This window comes from Macaca nemestrina, chromosome 12 (genome assembly GCF_043159975.1).
Source record: "Macaca nemestrina isolate mMacNem1 chromosome 12, mMacNem.hap1, whole genome shotgun sequence".
NCBI classification, from domain to species: Eukaryota; Metazoa; Chordata; class Mammalia; order Primates; family Cercopithecidae; genus Macaca; species Macaca nemestrina.
The window spans coordinates 74,705,647-74,718,862 of NC_092136.1; the positions used below are offsets into that span (position 1 = coordinate 74,705,647).

Here is a 13,216-nt window from a genome sequence, read left to right on the forward strand (position 1 = left end):
CGAAGGTTTTCTCAAGTCTACTTCTGGATCAAGGATTCATTGTCTTTAGGACCGGATAACTGACACTCCCTTCGGGTGGGCCTCAGTGGCCCCATTAGTAATGTGAGGGAGGTGAGCCACGTGAGCCACGTCTCCAGCCACCCCAGAGGGGTCACATCTCCAGCTCTGATGGACCCTTACTTGGGGATCTCTGCAGTGAATTCACCAACAGATAAGCACATCTCAGGATCTCCAGAGTGTCTTAGAGACCCTGGAGTCTGACACACAACGGCCAGGAGCTGCTGCTCTCACATCCTGGGCCCACAGGGAGAGAAGCTTTGGAACTAGGAAGCTTCTCACCTCTGCCTTCAACTCTGAGTCACCTTTCCTGGGGGGTGACATGGCCAGGGAGCGGGAGGCAAGAAAAAAAAAGCCACTTCCTCAGCTTTAGGATCAGCGCTCAGGTGCTCTGCTTCTTCCCCTTCTATCCTCTCCCGCTTCCCCAGTCTCCTCCCCGCAGTGAAAGGAGAAGATCACTCAGCCCCGTTAAGCCTCAGTTTCTCCATCTGCAAGCGCCGATAATAATACACAACACCTATTTCAGGAGTAGCAGTGAGCCTTAGGCGGGGCGTGGCGGGGCGCGGACCCGCACACAATGGGCGCTCAATAAGAGCCCGTTTTCTTTCTTTCCCCTCCCCTTCCCGCGCCCCCTCCCAGCCAGTTCCAGCCTCTGCTTGTTCCCCCCGAGACTCCCTCCGCTGGCCCCCGCGCTGCTGCGATGGGGTCGGGGACCGCTTCTGCCCCGCATCCGGGGCTCTCACCTGCAGCCTTGGCTCTCGCGGGCCGACGGGACAGAAGGGGACCCCTGTGTTATCTTCGGGGCAGGCACTGAGCCCCTCGCCTGAGGCGGGAGGAAGGTGGCAGCCTGGGTTCGTGGCACCAGCCTGGCCGTTCGGTCCGACTGTCCTGCCTGCCTAGGACCCCTCACGGAGCGCACGACCCGGCCGGAGCTTCCTGGGCACTCGCGCTGTTCCAAGTCCGAAGCACTCGGGTGGAGGCAACTGAAGGTTGGGGTCTCGTGGAGCCAGAGGCTGGGGGCGTCCGGGGTCCCGTGCACCGGAGTCGAGAGCCTGGGGCCACAATGCGCTAGCTCCGGAGTAGGGGCTCCGACCCTCACTGATGGAAAGGCGCGGAGCTACCCTGCAACCACAGACTCGTACTGCTGGGTTAGGAGCGTGCCGCCCCGGCGCAGCGGGTCAGGGCCGGGACTCCGCGCGTCCCGGCCGCACGCCCCGGACCGCGGGGCTGGGACGGGCAGGGCAGGGCAGGGCAGGGCAGGGCAGTGCAGGCGCCGGCGGGGAGGTGCGGCGGCCGGAGCCCCGCGGGGAAGTCTTTCCAGGTCCCGACTCAGCTCGCTCTGTAAAACGGGGCGGACCTCGGCGCGGCAGCCGACTCCCGAGCTCCCGGCTGCGGCTCCACTTCCTCCTCTTCCCCCGCTCGCTCAGCGCCGCGCCGCTGCCACCTCCGCTGTCAACCCCGCCGCCCACCCCCACCGGAGCCGCAGCCTGATCTCAGCCGAGGCAGCGCCGCCCAGCGCCGGGGCGCCAGCCAGCGCGGCCCCGCCCGGACGGGGCGGAGTCAGCAGGGACCCCGCCCCCGGCCGGCAGCGGGCAGGGGTGGGGCGCGCGTCGGCGCCCCTTCCCGGGCCCCGCGCATGGGGCCGCAGGAGCCAATCCGAGGGTGGGAGCGGAGCGGCGCCCGGCGGAACGCGGACTCTACCTCGGAGAGGGCGGGGCGGACAATGAAGAGGTGCGGCTACAAAAGGACAATGGCGGGGCTGGGAGTTCAGAAAGGGCCGAGTCGGGGAGGGGGTTGGTCTCGGGACCCGGATGGAGGGAGAGGCGAGACGGCTGGCTTGTTTGGGACAGGGGCATGGGGACTGCTGTGCGGGGATTGCGGGGGTCACGGGGAAGCAGCAGGAGCCAGGGTAGGAAAAGAAGCCGGGACGAGGCAAGGTGGAGGCGTGGGGGGATATCCGGGGTCAGGGATCCCAGGGACGCTGGAGCGAACCCTCCTGGGTGGTGGGATGCCGCCGACAGCTTGCTCCTGCCCAGCTTCTAGTGCTCGGCACTCAGAGGTGAGAGTTGGTCTGGGAGGTGTTCAGATTTCACGAAATGGTGAAAAACAAGTTTTTGGAAATAAGGAACGAATTTGTCTTCCACAAGCCTCCCTTCCCTGCGCCCATCCCCGAGGAGGAGAGCATCGTGGTCAATTTTTAAAAATACGAACTCAAGAGGAGAGTTGTGTGAGGACACACACTTCGAATCGTGATGCATCTGCAGTCTGCTCCCGCCCCATCCCACCCTGCACATTGGGTGCAAGAACCATCTTTCATTTTATGTTATGTTATGTTATGTTATGTTATGTTATGTTATGTTATGTTATGTTATTTTGAGACAGGGTCCCGCTCTGTGGCCCAGGGTGGAGTGCAGTGGCACTATCACGGCTCACTGCAGCCTCGAACTTCCGGGCTCAGGAGATCCTCCCACCCTGTGCCTCCGGGGTAGCTGTGACTACAGGCGTGCACCACCACATCCGGCTAATTTTTAAATTTTTTTGTAGAGACAGAGTCTCACAGTGTTTTCTAGGCTGGTCTCCATCTCCTGTGTTCCAGCGATCCTCCTGCCTCGGACTCCCAAAGTGCTGAGATTACAGGTGTGAGCCTGGTGCTTGGCCACGGAGCGGTCTTCAGTGTGTCTGCACAGGGACAGGCGCAGAGAAGGCGTTGGAGGGAATTGATGTATGAATGAAAGTTGAATGTGTGCCCCGGGGGAGTGGGGTAGGGGCCAAGTGAAAGCAGCTAACTGCCCTGGGGAGCTAAGGGATGTTGGTGGCACAGGACAGCCTCTTTGTAAGCCTCACACCAACCTTATGTTGTGATAGGTACTCCATTTCACAGATGAGGACTCAGCACAGAGAGGCTAAGTGACGTTCCCAAGACCACACAGCTGGCACAGAGTTGTATCCACCCATCACTATCAAATTCTAGGGTAAAGCTCTGTGACTTTAACAGATTACTCTCCCTCTCTGAGCCTCTGTTTCCTCATCTATAAAAGAAGAATAGGCCGGGCGCGGTGGCACAAGCCTGTAATCCCAGCACTTTGGGAGGCCGAGACGGGCGGATCACGAGGTCAGGAGTTCGAGACCATCCTGGCTAACAAGGTGAAACCCCGTCTCTACTAAAAAATACAAAAAACTAGCCGGGCGAGGTGGTGGGCGCCTGTAGTCCCGGCTACTCGGGAGGCTGAGGCAGGAGAATGGCGTAAAAACCCGGGAGGCAGAGCTTGCAGTGAGCTGAGATCCGGCCACTGCACTCCAGCCTGGGCGACACAGCGAGACTCCGTCTCAAAAAAAAAAAAAAAAAAAAAAAAAAAGAAGAATAAAGGTGCTACCTGGCAGGGAACCAGGTGAGGCACTGGGCAGGCAGCAGGCTTCAGTGGGTGAAGCATGGGCATTCCCTGCAAAAGAAATGGCATCAGACTATGGCTGAGAGACTGGTTGGAAGAACAAGGAAGAGGGTGAGCTGGAGGCTGAAGTTTAGGCTGCGGACTTGAGGGTGCCCTCTCTTCTCCAGGCCCAGGGATTGGGAGTAGGCAAGTTGGCTCCAGGAAGCTGGGACTGGTCTCTCCAGCCTGAGGGCTGGGAGAAGGCAGTTTTGCCTTTATCTGTTGAACTTGACGCTAAGAAACCTTGTGGCCCTTCCCTCTGTCCAGAGCCTTCTCTGGCTCCCGATTGCCAGCATGACCAAGCCCTACATCCCTAGCCTGGCATTCCAGCCCCTTTGTTATTGCTGTCTGCCTGCTGACCCCACCAACCTCATCTCCCCATTGCTTACTTCCCTCTCTGCTTGTGCCAACTTCTCTCAGCTCCATCAGCAAGCAGAATGCTTCCTGTCTCCATGCAGTTGTCTCCTCCATGTGTTGCCCTGCTGTTCCCCTTCTCTCTGGAGTTAATTCCCATTTCTCTGCTGGGCTGAAGGTGGCCAAATGCCCACCTGTTCTCTTCACTGCTGTATCCCTAGAGCCTAACATGGAGCCTGGCACATAGTAGGTGCCAAATAAATAATTGTTGAATAAATGCCCCATCTCCCATGAGAGGTGGGACATGAGATGGGTCATTTATTCAACAATTATTTACTTGGCACCTACTCCAAGATTTATCACCACCTCCGAGAAGCCTTCCTGAACTCCCCCAGGCTGCCTGCCTTTGGTCTGGGCTCCCTCGGCTTGAAGGTTCTGTAATGATTGATCCATGTCTGATTTCCCTCCCACCCACCACCACCCAGCCTGGTACATGGCCCGCCCGTGTGAGATCTCAGCGCTGGGAGATGAATGAGGCTCTCAGAGAGTTCTCTGGCTGCCCCTGCTGCGAGAGCCTCCTCAGCCAGGTCAGATGAGCAGGATGTCAGAATGAAAAGGAGCTTTTCAGAATAGACCTCCATGACCTCTGAGGCGCTGGGGGTGTGTGGGGGGAGACATGCCCAAGGTCATCAGGAGGTGACCAGCAAACAGGTCTCAGACACCCACATTTGCCGTCTGGCCACTCTTCCAAAGGGAAGGGAGTCTTGTGAGCTGGGGAATCTGGCCTTTTGGTGGCAAATGAGTTCCACGAAGCACGACAGAGGTGGTCATGGTGGCTGGTCTGGGCGGCGGTCGAGGGCAAGGCTGCACGGAAACATTAGTCTTTTCTGCCTGATGCCCTACTGTTTCCAAGAACCTTCTACCTTCCTTACACAGAGGCAGCAGCTTCAGCTTCAGGCCCCAGGGCTGTTAAACACAGCTCCTCCCATTCTTATGGCAGACAGACATTCACTTTCACACCTACATTTATATTAGTAATTTTTCAGTTTTTTTTTTTTTTTTTTTTTTTTTGAGACGGAGTCTAGCTCTGTTGCCCAGGCTGGAGTGCAGTGGCCGGATCTCAGCTCACTGCAAGCCCCGCCTCCCGGGTTCACGCCATTCTCCTGCCTCAGCCTCCCGAGTTGCTGGGAGTACAGGCGCCCGCCACCTCGCCCGGCTAATTTTTTTTGTATTTTAGTAGAGACGGGGTTTCACCGTGTTAGCCAGGATGGTCTCGATCTCCTGAACTCGTGATCCGCCCGTCTCGGCCTCCCAAAGTGCTGGGATTACAGGCTTGAGCCACCGCGCCCGGCCTAATTTTTCAGTTTTTCTTAGATAGAATTGTATGAGGCTCCACACCCCTGGAGATCTGCTTCCAGCAAATCCTTACACTGCATCCATATATGCAGGTCCTGTGTGAGGCAATGGCAGGGACGCTCTGCCCTCCTGCAGCTCCCTGTCTGGTGGGGTGGTTGGGCTCTATTGAGCTCATTGAGCCCTTAAAATGCTTCGTGCCTTCCTACTCCTCTGTCTCCATCCCTGCCAGCCTGGAGTCCTTTCCCTGTCTCTCCTTCCTGCATGTGTCCTGCTTGCCTAGTGAGGATTTTCTCCATCCTTCAAGGCCCTTCTCACAAGCTGATGCCTCTGAGAACCCTGCCCACTTCTCCCAGTTGCAAGCACAGCCTCTTCCTTTGGAGCCTGTGGCACTGAAGGCCCTTTGTGCCTCCTTGGAACTCTAATGCCTTTGGATCTGGGCTGCTGTTGATGGGTCAATTTTCCCACCAGATTATGAGCTTTTGGAGGGCAAGGGGTGGAGTCTGATTTCTCTCTGCCCCAGTCCCTCATTCACCAACGTTTCCTGAGTTGGACCAAGTCCTATACCAAACATTGGGTATCTAGGGGTGGGACAATCAGATGAGAACCTGCCCTCATCATTGAGGGGCCTCCAGTCCCAGAGCTGTCTGCATGGAAATGTGTACCAAGTACTTTGTGAACAGAGGAGGCTGCCTGATTCAGCTGGAGGAGGGCAAGCTGGGCCAAGGGCAGCTTCATAGGGAGGGTGATGCTTGGGTATCTAAGAAGCAGAACTTGTCAAGATAAGGAGGGAAGCGTCTTCTAGGCAGAGGGAACACTGAGCGCAAAGGCATGAAAGTGGGAATGGGCGGGTGGGGGGTGAGAAGTTAGGTGCATTTAAGGCAACAGAAATGACAGACGGAGGGAGAAGTGAGTTGCACAACAGAGCAGTTAGAGCACAGACTCTGGAGCTGCATGGCCTAGATTCAAATCCTGACACTACCAAGTACTAGCTCTGTTGTTACTCGGTGCCTCATTTTCCTTATCTGTAGAGTGGGGATAATCCCAGTACTTACCTTGTAGGATATTTATAAGGATTAAGTGAGTTAATTTTCGTAAGAAACCTAGGGTAGTGCTGATGACACGCATAAGTTCCCATTGAGTGTCAGGTAAATGAGGGGGAGCCAGAGAGGCCATGTTAGATGGGGTTCGTGTTTGGAATTTATTGGGAGGATGCTGGAGTATTAGCAAGGAGAGAGTGTGAAGGGGAGTGGGAGGCTTGGCTTGGACCCAGCCTGCTCTACCCACTCATGCACATCCAGAGGGCATCCCTGGGACCCCACCTGCCTGCCCCTCCTCCTCTCTGGCCTTCCACTGCCCTCAGTGACCCTGTGGCCCCAACTGACTTCAACTGATGTATAACAGTGCTATAGGAGCTGGGGCCACACCTACCCCAGTACACCTGGGGGAAACTTTATGTTCCAGATTATTGCCAAAGGAGGTCAACTAGGGGTCCCAAGGGGATCCAGGACACCTGTGCAGGGTGAGCATCTGAGCTGTAGCCTGACTTAACGTGTGGTGGATTTGGTAGGAGTGTGTATGTGGAATGGGGAGTGGCGAGGGGCTGGAGGCACTTGTCTGGCCCGGAGAGCTGGTTGGATGTAGGGCACTGTGGGTTGTGACGCTGTGGGCTTGGGAGCCAAGTGCACATCCTGGCCCAGTCACCTTCCCTCTTTGTGCCTGAGATTCCTGTGGGTAAAAGGGAGATGAAAATAGTAACTCCTTCAGGCTGTTTAGCTCAGTTGGGAAAAAAAAAGAAAAATAAAATAGTGGCTCCTTCAAAGGTGGTGAGGATGAAAAGATCAAATGTTCAGTGAGGCCTGAGGTACAAGATGTATATCTGGGAGACCAAAATCAATTCTGTAGTACCAAGGCCGAAAGGTTAAGAGAGCCCGTGGCTGGAGAGCTAGGCGGGGGGCGGGGCGGGGCGGGGGGGAGGCGCGCCACACAAGATCTTAGTCAAGAGTTAGCCTCTGTGCTGGGGGTGAGGGGAGCCGTGGGAGGGTTTCATAGGGACAACAAGGTCGTATGTGCGTCTCAGAGATCACTGAGTCAGAGAGACAGAATGGGGCCTGTTTTAACAGTCAAGGTGACAAGGAGAGGTGCGGGTCTGAGCCTGGGCCCCGGCTGTGGCCCAAGTGGGTGGGAGGCATCCAAGAACATTTACAGGGAAAGAGGCACAAGCTACTGATTTGTGTCCACGTAGGGCAATAGGGAGCTAGAAATGCCTGGGTGACTCCAGGGGCCCAGCTGGTGGTACCATTTGCTGTGGCGGGGATCCTGGAGATGCAAGTATGAGGAAAGGTTATGATGTGTTTTGGGGACACAGTGAGTTTGAGGGACCATTGGGAGATACATGGGATATGCTGTGGTAGAGCTCTGGGGGTGGGCCAGGCTTGAGCCCACCTCTTGGGAGTGGACAGCCTTTGGGAGGAGAGGGGGAGTGGCCCCTGGGAGGGAAGTGTGGCTCACCATGGAGAGGATAGGCAGGGGCTGGGGCCTGAGGAGGAGCCCTCTGAGGGCTTCCTCTTTCCCTCTTCCTCTGAGGAGAAGAGGACAGTGGGGAGCAGACACTGAGAAGAGAGTACAGGGAGAGGTTAGCCAGGGCCGGGAGGGCCAGGACAGAGGTGTCCTCTGGGGTGGGCCGTTGGGACTGTGGGTGACTTGGAAAGAGTGGTGTGGGTGGGGTGGGAGGCAGGAGCAGGGGCTTACTTGGTGACATGGTGGACAGCCCCTTCCAGGGCAGCTGACAGGGCAACATGGTTGGATGGCAGCTGGCCGGGAAGGCAGAGGCAGAGGAGGGTTTTGGTTTTGGTGTTGGTTTCTGGAAGACGGCTTCAGTTAAAGCTTTGTGAATAAGGGAGGGGCAGGAGGCTGACCTGGGATTGAAGAGAGGCTGTACTTGGGGGTTGGGGGTGAGGACCACAGTGGGGACAGGAAAGAAAGATCTGAAGCAGCCCCTTCTCACTTGGTAGAGGGGGCTTTGGGAAATGTCTGTGTCAAGTTAATAAAAAAATGATATCATGGCTGGGCAAGGTAGCTCATGCCTGTAATCCCAGCACTTTGAGAGGCCAAGGCGGATAGATCACTTGAGGCCAGGAGTTCAAGACCAGCCTGGGCAACATAGTGAAACCCTGTCTCTACTAAAACGACAAAAATTAGCCATGTGTGGTGGCGCATGCCTATAGTCCCAGTTACTTGGTAAGCATGAGGCTTGAGGTGGAGGCTGCAGTGAGCTGAGATCGTGCCATTGCACTCCAGCCTGGGAGACCCTATCTAAAAAAAAAAAAAGATACATGACCCCCTTTCTCAATCTCCTGGGTCACTGCTCAGGCTCCAGTCTTGCAAAGCCGGGGAGCTTCACATTCCTTTCTGATCCCAGATCCTGGAAGCTTCCTCTCCCCACCAGGTCTTGTCGCCAGCCAGTGGGAATAACTGAGGTCACCATAACGCCATGCTGACCCTTCCCCAGAGCCTTTGGATGCTCACTAGAGGAGCTATCTACCTTGTCCCCACCATTGTCAGTTGCCAGGGTCTGCTTCCCTCCAACCCCCACCATGAACTTGCCAGATTGATTTCTGTGTCCCAGCACAGGGTGTGGCCACACCCAGTAGGCACTCAATACCTTTAACTGTGGAAATGCAGAGGGGATGCCTTCATTTGGTTGCTTCTGCTGCCGCCTGCTGTCTAACACTGGTTGGTACAACATTAGAGGGCTGGTTCTGGAACTTAATGGTTTCAGGACCCCTTTTCTTGCCTAAAAATTATTGAGGACCCCAAAGAACATCTGTTTGTATGTCTTATGTCTATTAGTGTTTACATTAATATAAATTTAAATTGATGTGTTTTAAAAATGTTCATATTATATAATTAAAATAATAAATGTAGTGTAACAACATTTTTAGAAAAAATATATTTACCAAAATAAAAAATTAATGAGAAGACTGGCACTATTTTATATGCTTACAAATTTCTTTAATGTCTTGATAGAAGACAGCTGGATTTTCAAACACACTTCTGCATTTAATCTGATGCAATATGTTGGGGTTGTTTTTGTTTTTTTTTTGAGATGGAGTCTCGCTCAGTCACCCAGGCTGGAGTGCAGTGGTGCGATCTGGGCTCACTGCAAGCTCCACCTCCCGGGTTCACACCATTCTCCTGCCTCAGCCTCCCAAGTAGCTGGGACTACAGGCGCCCACCGCCACGCCCAGCTAATTTTTGGCATTTTTAGTAGAGACGGGGTTTCACCGTGTTAGCCAGGATGGTCTCGATCTCCTGACCTTGTGATCCGCCCGCCTCGGCCTCCCAAAGTGCTGGGATTACAGGCGTGAGCCACCGTGCCCAGCCAATATGTTGTTTTAAGTGAAGTTTATGAAGAAAATACAGGCTTATGCAAATACATAGTTGGAAAAGGGGTATGTTAACAACCCTTTCAAATAATTGTGGCTATTCTTTTTTTTTATTTTGTAGAGGCAGGATCTTGCTCCGTCGCCCAGGCTGGAGTGCAGTAGCATGATCATAGCTCACTGTAACCTCAAACTCTTGGGCTCAAGTGATCCTTTCACCTCAGCCTCCCAAGTAGCTGGTACTAGAGGTACTTACCACCACACTCAGCTAATTTTTCTTTTTTTTTTCTTTTTTTGGTACAGATGGGCTCTCACTATGTTGCCCAGGTTGGTGTTTTCCTGGCCTCAAGCAATCTTCCTGCCTTAGCTTCCCTAAGTGTTGGGATTACAGGTGTGAACTACTGAGCCTGGCTATTCTTTTTTGATAATAGCCAAAACTTGACAAGTGCTGTTTTTTTTTTGAAGGTTAGTTGTGATTAGAATCTGAAATCCTGCCGGGCGCAGTGTCTCATGCCTGTAATCCCAGCACTTTGGGAGGCCGGGGTGGGTAGATCACGAGGTCAGCAGTTCGAGACCAGCCTGGTCAATACGGTGAAACCCCATCTCTACTAAAAATGCAAAAATTAGCTGGGCATGGTGGTGCCTGCCTGTAGTCCCAGCTGTTCGGGAGGTTGAGGCAGGAGAATCACTTGAACCCGGGAGGCAGAGGTTGCAGTAAGCCAAGATTCCACCACTGCACTCCATCTCAAAAAAAAAAAAATAATCTGAAATCCTATCAAAGAAATTTTTATGTTCAGTTACATTAAAATACATTAGACTCTTTTGCATTTTGGATGTATCTTTTGTCCAAGCATGCTGTTATAACTTAGTGCACTGGCTGTTTGGAAAAAAATGCTTCACCAAGTTATGCAGGTCTTCCAAATATTGACAGATATTAGTATACTATGTTTTAAAAATCACATTAGTTAATATCAGTACCGATCTCATCAGAGAAGTCTTTGAGTATTGGGAAGCTGCCAAGGTCACAGTGGTGAACACAAGGTTTCTAAAATTCTAATTTTCACTAGAGCTTGGATTTCATCATTAGCAGTAAATACTGTCAGTTTGCCATGAAATGACAGATTCATTTTATTCATTCTTGAGAAAATGTCTGCCAGAGACCCAAGTCTGCATAAGCATAATTTATCTGTCAGTATGTCTTTCAAGTCAAAATGGTGTTCCATAAAAAAAAGTGGCTAGTTAAGCTCACAGTTCAAACAAGTGCAAATGCTTTTCCTGGAGACAACCATTGTGCTGCATCGGATATGGCAGAAGTGCTCTATGTTGCTTCCCAGAATATTAAAAAGATGTATATTCAAGGACCAATATATTGTGAATGGGATCATTTTTATTGCTGCGTCAAAGACTTTCCTGGTCGATGTTGGCAGTGTTTCCCTGCGAGGGCGTGGCAGTGAAAAACGCGATGACTTCCTGTACATCGCACTGGAGGCCGCCGCCGTGGCTTTTGCACAATCAGGGAAATGTCAACCCAGCAAAAAAGGCAAATGATGCCTTAGTCTCATTACGAAAAGAGTTTTGACCTTGCAGACTTCCCCAGCAGGGTCTGTACTCGGCATTCATTTTTAAATTTAACGTTCTCATACCAGAAGCAGGGCTCAGTCACCCTTGACACAGTTTCCAATCAATACTATGCCCCACCCGAATAGCTCCAGCTGGTGGCTGGTGATAAAACTTAGAGGCTTCTCTCCCACCTAGCAGGCTGGTTCCTGGCTTTCCTGCTGCCTCCTTTAAATGGACCGTTCAGACATGGTCTTGTAAACTGGAAGTGACCACCTCTCAGTCACAGTGTGACCAACTGGAACTAGTGCCTGCTTGCTTTAAACCTAACAGTTAAAGCTCCCTGAGGGAAAACTGGACACTCTCGACCCAATATAGGCGGTGGCCCATGAGTCTCATCTCTTTCTGGCTGTACTCCCTGACCTGTGTGTGCGTGTGTATGTGTGTGTGTGTTCCTGTGTGTGTGAGAGAGACAGAGAGACCTCTGGTGTGCCCTCCAGGGTCTGTAAGTACTAGACGCTCTTACACTTTCACACAGTGGTTTTGTCCCCTGAAAGTGAGGCCACTGAAGGACCCATGCATGTGGGTCCCCTCCCTGCTGGTGCTCTTTTTTTCTGGGCCCCTCCGCTGCTGGGAAGAGTAGCTACCAGTTAAGTTGATAGAGTTTCCTTCAAAACATAGCCCTATGACACCCTCTCAGAACAGAGGGGCCTCCTTAGCTCCAGGAGCAGCAGGGGAGGGGGAAGGAAGAGGAGAGTTGAGAGAAGACACCTGTCTCATCACGTGCTTAAGAGGCACCCATGGGCACTGTTCAGGGCCAAAACTTAGCAATACCCCAACCAGCCAGTACCATGGGGTGGTGATAGGAACCCTGGCTTCCTAGAATAACTCAGTTCCAGGAAAGTGTGCTGAGGGCCAAGTCCATGCCAGACCTGAAGCTGGCACTAGAGATGCAAAATGCAATCAGACCCTGCCCTCTGCCCTTGAGGAGTGTTCAGTTTAGTGGGGGAGAGAGGGGTGCCACATTAGTAACAAAAACAGACCCCTTTATTTGTGTTAACTTTACCAAAGGAAATTTCATAAATTCAAAATGCCATCTACTGCTTCCTCCCAGGTTCTCTTCTTTCCCCCAGCACCTCTGCCCCCCAACACCAGGTTCTCTTCTGATTCTGTTTAGTCAGTTCTCTTTGGTTGGTGGTAGAAACCTGAGTTGAATGAGTTTCAGCATAAAGCGGAAGTGACTGCAAGGATATGAGGGAGTCTCCCAAGTTCCAAGGACAGGAATGAACAACCTTGAGATGAGAACAAAACAGGGTCATCAAACAGGACCAAGATGAATATTATTTATTTATTTATTTATTTATTTAAGATGGAGTCTTGCTGTCTCCCATGCTGGAGTGCAGTGGCATGATCTCGACTCACTGAAACCTTCACGTCCTGGGTTCAAGCAGTTCTCCCTGCCTCAGCCTCCTGAGTAGCTGGGATTACAGGCGCCCGCCACCACACCTGGCTAATTTTTGTATTTTTAGTAGAGATGGGGTTTCGTCATGTTGGCCAGGCCGGTCTTGAACTCCTGACCTCAGGTGATCCACCCACCCCGGCCTCCCAAAGTGCCGGGATTACAGATGTGAGCCACTGCGTCTGGCCAAGATGAATATTATTATGGCTCACCTACCCCAAGAGAAACAGCTTCCCATCTCTGTCCTGCTTCCCAATTCCTAGGAAGAAGGTGGTTGGCCCAGGTTGGCTATGGTCCTCATCCACCCTCACAGGGGCCAAGAAGGAAGTCCGTGCTACCTGTATCTGCAGACATAGGGAGGGAGGGGCAGAGGCGATCCCTCGGAGAGCTGCTTGCAGACAGTCTACCCAGTGTCCCCCGCTCTGATCAGTGCACACACATGCCTTCTGTATAGTCGTAACGAGGTTTGTTTGTAATATTGTAGACTTTCCTTATTTTACTCAACATTATTTCATACGTATTTCCAAGCAATACACATTCACTTACTTATGACTTAACGTGACCTTCTGTGATTACATCCCCTACCTTGGTGTATTGGTTAGCTGCAATGATAATGCTGTCTA

At 52.7% G+C, this 13,216-nt stretch overlaps 1 protein-coding gene across 10 annotated transcripts in view; it reads right to left on the minus strand.

Annotated features, from left to right (window-relative positions):
* The window catches only part of LOC105468765 (glycerophosphodiester phosphodiesterase domain containing 5), a 92,394-nt gene extending 90,837 nt beyond the window's left edge, over positions 1 to 1,557 (minus strand). For 6 of the 10 annotated variants that reach the window (XM_071075315.1, XM_071075316.1, XM_011719099.3 and 3 more), the window contains exon 1: positions 801 to 1,481. The gene's annotated coding sequence lies outside the window, so the exon portion shown is untranslated. Of the gene's footprint in view, positions 1 to 800 lie in introns of all 10 variants that reach the window. The other 4 variants (XM_011719098.3, XM_071075314.1, XM_011719102.3 and 1 more) reach the window with 3 other exon arrangements.
* Positions 1,558 to 13,216: the final 11,659 nt, after the last annotated feature.